We start from the raw sequence: 7,160 nt of genomic DNA on the forward strand, positions 1-7,160 counted from the left end.
GAGCCAGTCACAGAAGGTCAAGTGCTGCATGATTCCACTCACACGAGGTAAATAAAACAGACACATCCGAGGATTCAGAGGGTGGAATGGGTCGTTCAGGTGTGGGTGAGACAGGGAGTTGACAATTTATAGGCACAGAGTCTCAATCATGTCAGATAATAAGTTCTTGCTGAGACTTGCTGTACGACATTGTCCCAATGTTAACAATACTGAACACAACACTTAAGTTTTATGAAGAGGGTAGATCTCATGTTAAATGATCTCATCACAATAAAATAAAAAAAAAATGTTTTTAATTATTCTTTTTCTTCAACTCATTTTTGAAGGGTGAAGAGAAACTCGCAACCACATTCTGTAGAAGGAAAGATTCTGCCCTCAAAGAGGGCGCAGTGTTAACCAGAGGGACGTGTATGAGACTGGAGGAGCGCGGCAAGGTGGACGGGCGGTTGAGCGGCAGGGAAACTGGCAGCTGCTCTTCCTCCCTCTGCACTTCACGCTTCAGACTTCTAATCCAAGCTGTCGCTTCACTTCCCAATTTCCAATTGACATCCTTCAGATGTACATTCTGGGTTGATGCCTAAGGACATTTAAAAATAGTTTAGTGCTGAGCAAAAGCTAAATATATTCCCAGAATTCCTATGCTAATCAATTATTTATCCCTTACAAATGCTAAGATCAAGAATGAAAAAAGTTGTATATTTCAGCTTGACAGGAGGTCTTAGGAGACTAGCAGGAATAAAACCTTTCAAGTCTAAAGTGAGTAAAATGGGTGAAAATGAGCTTCCCTATTCAGTTATACATTATCTAAACAAGGTAAAGAATATTCCTTTGCCACGAGTAGTTAAATGCAAATGTATAATTAATGAGGGATTTATAATTTATGTGGAATATTTTAGTCTCCTACATGAGAGTCATCGGGACTTTCTGACATAACTGGTGAATGTACTGTGGTATTGTCATACTTTACCCCTCACTTCTGTTTTAATACAAAAGGTGATAAGATACACTTAATTCCAACTCTAAGTAGTATCATTTTGTCCCTAAACTTCCTATCTTTAGATACATCCATTTTTAAGAAGTACTTTGGAGGAGAGAGTGAAGTCTTTATTTTTTATTTGTTTATGTGGTTCTGAGGATAGAACCCAGTGCCTTACCTCTGTGAGGCAAAGGCTCTACCACTGAGCTACAGCCCCAGCCCACACATACATTTTTAATAGACTTTATTTTTCAAAACAATTTTATACTTACAGAAAAATCAAGAAGATAGTACAAAGAATTCCCAGATACCAGGCACCAGTTTCACTTATTATTAACATCTTACCTTGGTATGATATATTTATTGCATTTAAAACACAAATATTAATACATCATTGTTAATTATTAAGTCTATACTTTATTCTGATTTCCTTCAATTTCCCCCCAGTGGCTTTTTTTTTTTTTTTTTTTTTTTTTTTTTGGTTACAGAAGATGTGACCACTGAGAGCCACATCCTGAGCCCTATTTTATATTTTATTTAGAGACAGGGTCTCACTGAGTTGCTTGGTGCCTCGCTGTTGTTGAGACTGGCTTTGAACTCGTGATCCTCCTAAGGCTCCAAGCTGCTGGGATTACAGGCTTGCTTTTTTTAAATTGCTGATGCTGAGGATTGAACCCAGTGGTTCTTTACCACTGAGCTGCACTCCCAGACATTTTTATTTTCAGATAGGGTCTCACTAAGTTGCCCAGAGTGCTCTCAAACTTGGGCTCCTCCTGCTCAGCTTCCTGAATTGCTGGGATTATAGGTGTATGCTGCCACATCTGACGCCCCGATGTCCTTTTTCTGTTCCAGGATCCCACCCAGGAAAAACCACGTCACATTTAGTTGTCCAGTCTCCTCAGGCTTCTCTTGGCTGTGAGAATTATACAGACGTTGCTTGGTTTTGATCTTTCGAGTTTTGAGGCATAGTGATTAGGTATTTTGTAGGGTCTCCCTCTACTGGAATCTGTCTGCTGTGTTTTCTCATGATTAGCATGGGATTATGTGTCTACCCCCACATATGTGTGTTTGGGGGAGGGAGACCAGAGAGGCAAGGACCATCCTTACTTACCACATCGTGTCACATTATGGGGAAAGGTCATCAGCATCACCCCCTGGACCTGAGGAGGTATTTGTCAGGTTTCTCCACTGTGAAGTTACTTCGTTTATGTATGATATTTTGGGTGCTGGGGAATCAAACCCAAAGCCTTACTTACACATGCTAGGCAAGTGCTCTACCACTGGGCCACACCCAGTCCACAAAGTCACTCTCTCTCCTCTCTTTCCATGCCGCACTCTTTGGAAGGAAGTCACCATGTGCCTCCACGTGAGTGGGAAGTTATGCTCCATCTTGACAGCAGTTTGTCTACATAAATTATTTTAAAGTATTCTGCATGAGAAATGTGTCTCATCTTCTCCAGTTATTAATTTATTCAATTGCTTATTTATATCACTATGAAATCATGGATATTTATTTTGAACTTTGGGTTGTAATCCAGTGCTACCTACGTTATTGATTAGATTATTCCAGCTTTGGCCATTGGGAGCTCTTTCAATTGCCTCTTGTGCACCTTCTACATACATCCATTAATGTGAGACTTTTGTTTTTTTAGCACTTCATTACATTCCATACTACAAGATGCTCAAGGCTCATTTTGTATACTTCCTGCTATATTTAGTAAATCATAAAAGATGGCTTTCTTCCTTATCTCTCAAAGTTGTTCTGGAGCTGCTTCAGGTTCAAGAACAAAAATCTAAATACTTTAACAAAACCCGAGATAAAAACCAAAATATATACATAGGCTCCAGAGAAGTCGCGCTGCGCAGGGCTACCATCAAGGAACTGGGCATGAAAACAAGGGGCTTGAAGCGCCCCGAGGATTCGCATCCTTTCTCTACCTTCAGACCAGATCATGCTAAGACATTTAAACCAAATGGAAGGGACAAGGGCACAATAACATGCATACATGTGTTTGTGTGTGTCATTCTGCTAAGATTTTTGTCACATTATATAAATTTATTGAAACATCACACTGCATCCCATAAATATGTACAATTATTATGTGGCAATTAAAAGCCAAACTAGGGGCTGGATGGAGCTCAGTGGTAGAGCAGTTGGCCTAGTACGTGCACCATCCTGAGTTGGATCCCCAGCACCAACAAAATAAAGCAAATAAGAAACTTTTAAAATTTTTAATTTGGGCTTACAAGTAAAGGCAAAGAAAACTCACATTGGCGTGGCTAATGTAGACAAGAGCTGAGGTTCAGATTCAGGTGAGTCCATCCTAGGCAATGGGCGGCTGTGGCCAGGACCCTCTCTTCTGCCTTGGGCTCCTGGATGCTGCCAGGCCTTTCACCCTCCGTGTACACAGGGTGTGACCACAGCAGCTGCAATTCAGCTCTCACACCCTCCAGCACACCACGCTCCGCCCCTTGCTTTTGTACCGATCAGTATTGAGTCTACACCTTTCATGTCTTCATATAGATCTGTCATGCCCTGTGTGTGCCACATACTAGTTACAGGAAGTCACATAATTTATGAAACCAATCACCTATATATAGACATTTATATATGCAGTTATTTTTACTTTTCCTATTACAAAGAGCTAATGTATATTCTTGCACACAGTTCTTTATTTATATGTGCTAGTATTTCTTCTGAAGGAGAGATTCTTAGAGAGGAATTGAGGGACCTAAGGATATTAGCTGCACTCTTTTAAACCTTCTAGAAATAAAGATTTGACAGTGGTGAATTTGTCAGCCAGCTCTTACTTCTCCATTTTATTCACACTATTAAATACTTAGTTTCTAATTAAAATATATCATGTTGATGACAGTTCCATTACATGAGGGAGTTTTGGGAAACTTATTTTCCTTTGGTCCTATTCTCTTTTAAATTATCTACCCACATGGTTTTAGCTTTTTTTTTTTTTCCTCTGAAATTTTACTATTCTTAGATCGAGGATGTATCTGAATGGACCCCATGTTTCCTCTAAGATAACATAGTCATTTTTCACTGTCCCCTTCCCACACCATCAGAATTGTTTTATATAGCAGTCCTTTTCATTTAACATTCTTGGGTTTTTGTTTTGTGTTTTATTTTGGCTCTGTGGACTGAACCCAGGGGTGCTTAACCACTGAACCACACCCACAGCCCTTTTTATTTTTTTATTTTGAGACAGGGTTTCACTAAGTCAGTTAGGGCCTTGCTAAATTGCTGAGGCTAGCTTTGAATTTGCAATCCTCCTGCTTCAGCCTCCCTAGTGGCTGGGATTACAGATGGGCGCCACTGGCCTGGGTGAACACTCTTTCGAACGGCCTAATTTTCAACAAAGCAAGTAAAGCAGACAGTTCAATCTTCTTTGTGTTTCCTGTGCTGGTTTTGTACCTCATTTTGGGGAAACACCACTCAATTTCACCACATGATCTGGCATGTGGCTCTCCCTACCCTAATGATAACCCCCCACCCCTCTTAGCCACCTCCTCCCCTCCCAATTTCTGCTTTCCTTAAAGCTTCCTGTCTTATCCTCTGCTAGTGTGAGCATGTCTGTAAGAGGAGCACCTGTTTTTTACGGAGAGGACCTGTGAAGTACAAACAGTACTCTGAACAGGCACACCCCTGTTTCCTTCCCTTACCAGGAGTCACGTGTTCCCGGGGCACACAGGCCATTTTCCACATCTACATACATAATGTTCGTTCCGTTGGGCATCCAGGTTCTGTGTGTGGCCAAATCACCTGGTGCAGCATGATGGGTCCTTTAAAATTGTCGGGGCTCTCTTTCACTCTGCCCAGTGGCACCAGCAAGACAGGCAGGTGTCCCAGTGTCATACCACCAGGAAGCTCTGAAGTCACCAAGGAACCAGAGGTGGCATGATGAACAGTACAAGAATACCCATTTGGCACAACCCCCAAGGCCAACCCTCTGGGAGATGCTTCCCATATAAAGGGCACAGTGCTGGAGAGGGTAGGCGTTGAAGCCAAACAGCCAAATTCTGCCATCAGGAAGTGTGTCAGGGTCCAGCTGATCAAGAACAGCAAGAAAATCACAGCCTTTAACCCAGTGACAGCTGCTTTGACTTCACTGAGAAAAATGATGAAGTTGTTAGATTTGGTTGAAAAAGTCATACCGTTGGTGACATTGCTGGAGTCCACTGTAAAGCTGTTGAAGTGACCAGTGCCTTTCTTTTGACATTATAAAAAGGCAAGGTGGAAAGACCAAGATCGTCAATTTTTGACGGCAAAAACAGTAGCCATACATTTTTACATTAACAAGAGAAAGACCCATTGGACTATCCCAAGAACTGCTGTGATCTGTCTGTTTCTAACATGGGACAGACCTGCACCGATTGGTGCACTCTCAGCTTTTCATGCAGAAGGCTTTGAAACCACTATTCACACGATCCGTCTTCCCTGGACCTCCACAGTGACTAAATCTGAGTAGGACTTGCTCTTCCCTTGGATTCACCAATTCTGAGACCATCAGCTCACTTCAAGGAATTTTTTTCTCCTGCTAGCCATTCCTCCTATTATTAAAATATTTCCTATATTTTCACAGAGCAGAAGTAAATGTTTAGTTTTGAGAAGCTTCACTAATCTCTGCATACCACTTAGACATCTGTGCACATATATGAAATGTAGCTATTAAAATGAGTCCTTTGGGGCTGGGGTTGAACGCTCATCTGGCATGTGTGAGGCAGTGGGTTTTATCCTCAGCACCACGTTAAAAAATAAATATGTAAAATAAAGGTATTGTGTCCTACTACAACTAAAATATATATATAAATATTTATTTCTTGTTTTAGTTCTCGGCAGACACAACATCTTTGTTTGTATGTGGTGCTGAGGATCGAACCTGGGCTGCAGGCATGCCAGACGAGCACGCTACCACTTGAGCCACATCCCCAGCCCCTAAAAAATATATTTTAAAAAATTAGTCTATTGGTCTGGGGTTGTGGCTCAGTGGCAGAGCGCTTGCCTTGCACATATGAGGCACTGGGTTCGATCCTCAGCAACACATAAAAATAAACAAAATAAAGATATTGTGTCCATGTATAACTAAGAAACATTTTTTAAAAAATGAGTCTATTACAATGAAGCCCAGTCCAAGGAACCCTTATCAGGAATAACGCAATTTCAATAAGTACCAGTTTTCAAAGTATGACTTAAAGACCCCTGGGTAGTCCCACCCAAGACCTTTCAGTGGTCACAAAATCAAAACTATGTTCATAACAATGCCGAGATATTATTTTCTTTGTGTGTTTTGTCATCACAACAGATTGAACTCAGAAGCAGATATGAAAACCCAGTTACACATTCAATTAAGTCAATAAAGAGATTTACAAAAAAGTGTAAAACAAACAACTTTTTTTTGGTAGGGGGGGAGGGGGGGATTGAACCCAAGGGAGCTTAACCAGTGAGTCACATCCCCAGTCCTTTTTTATTTTTCATTTTGAGACAGGATCTCACTAAGTTGCTTAGGGCCTTTCTAAATTGCAGAGGCTGGCTTTGAACTTGCAATCCTCCTGCCTCAGCCTTCAGAGCCTCGGGGATTATAGGTGTGCACCACCTTGCCTGGTTCCCAACTCTTCCCACTAATAGGTTGTTTTAGAAAATGGGGTTTGGGGGTATTTTTGCTTGTCTGTCTTTGTGGGATTTATTTTGTTTGTCTGTTTTTGTGCTGGGGATTGAACCCATTATTTTGTACAAAATATTTTCAACAAAATATTTTTATGTTGACATGTTGAGTTGAGCAAATAGATAAAATTTCGATTTCTCAATTTATAGTATAGTAAATATCAATAAATATAATTGACACTAAAGCTCTTTGTGTCTTTACATTTTTTTTTTTCAATCTCTGGGGATCCAATCCAGGGCCTTGTGTATGTGAGGCAGGTGCGCTACCACTGAGCTACATTCCTAGCCCTTTAGTAACTTTTAAGAATGTACAGGGTTTTCCCCACATAAATACAGTTATTTCACACTAGACAAAGGTGCCAAAAATATACATTGGAGAAAAGCAAAACTATACATTGTCCATAAGCGAAATGTGCGGGAAGGATACATATGTGGGCCTCTCTACAGCAGCTAGAATTAAAACCCAAACAGGGACGGAGACCTTAAAGGAGAACACTGAACGTACCTGCC

The 7,160-nt window shown here is 40.9% G+C and overlaps 1 long non-coding RNA gene across 1 annotated transcript; it reads right to left on the reverse strand.

Annotated features, from left to right (window-relative positions):
* Window positions 1-278: 278 nt before the first annotated feature.
* LOC114099205 (uncharacterized) lies at window positions 279-3,509 on the reverse strand. The gene is made up of 2 exons (XR_003583855.2): window positions 3,247-3,509; window positions 279-577 (listed from the first exon to the last, which is right to left on the reverse strand). It is a non-coding gene; the product is annotated as an uncharacterized lncRNA (long non-coding RNA).
* Window positions 3,510-7,160: the final 3,651 nt, after the last annotated feature.

The sequence above is a fragment of the Marmota flaviventris genome, chromosome 1, assembly GCF_047511675.1.
Source record: "Marmota flaviventris isolate mMarFla1 chromosome 1, mMarFla1.hap1, whole genome shotgun sequence".
NCBI lineage: Eukaryota > Metazoa > Chordata > Mammalia > Rodentia > Sciuridae > Marmota > Marmota flaviventris.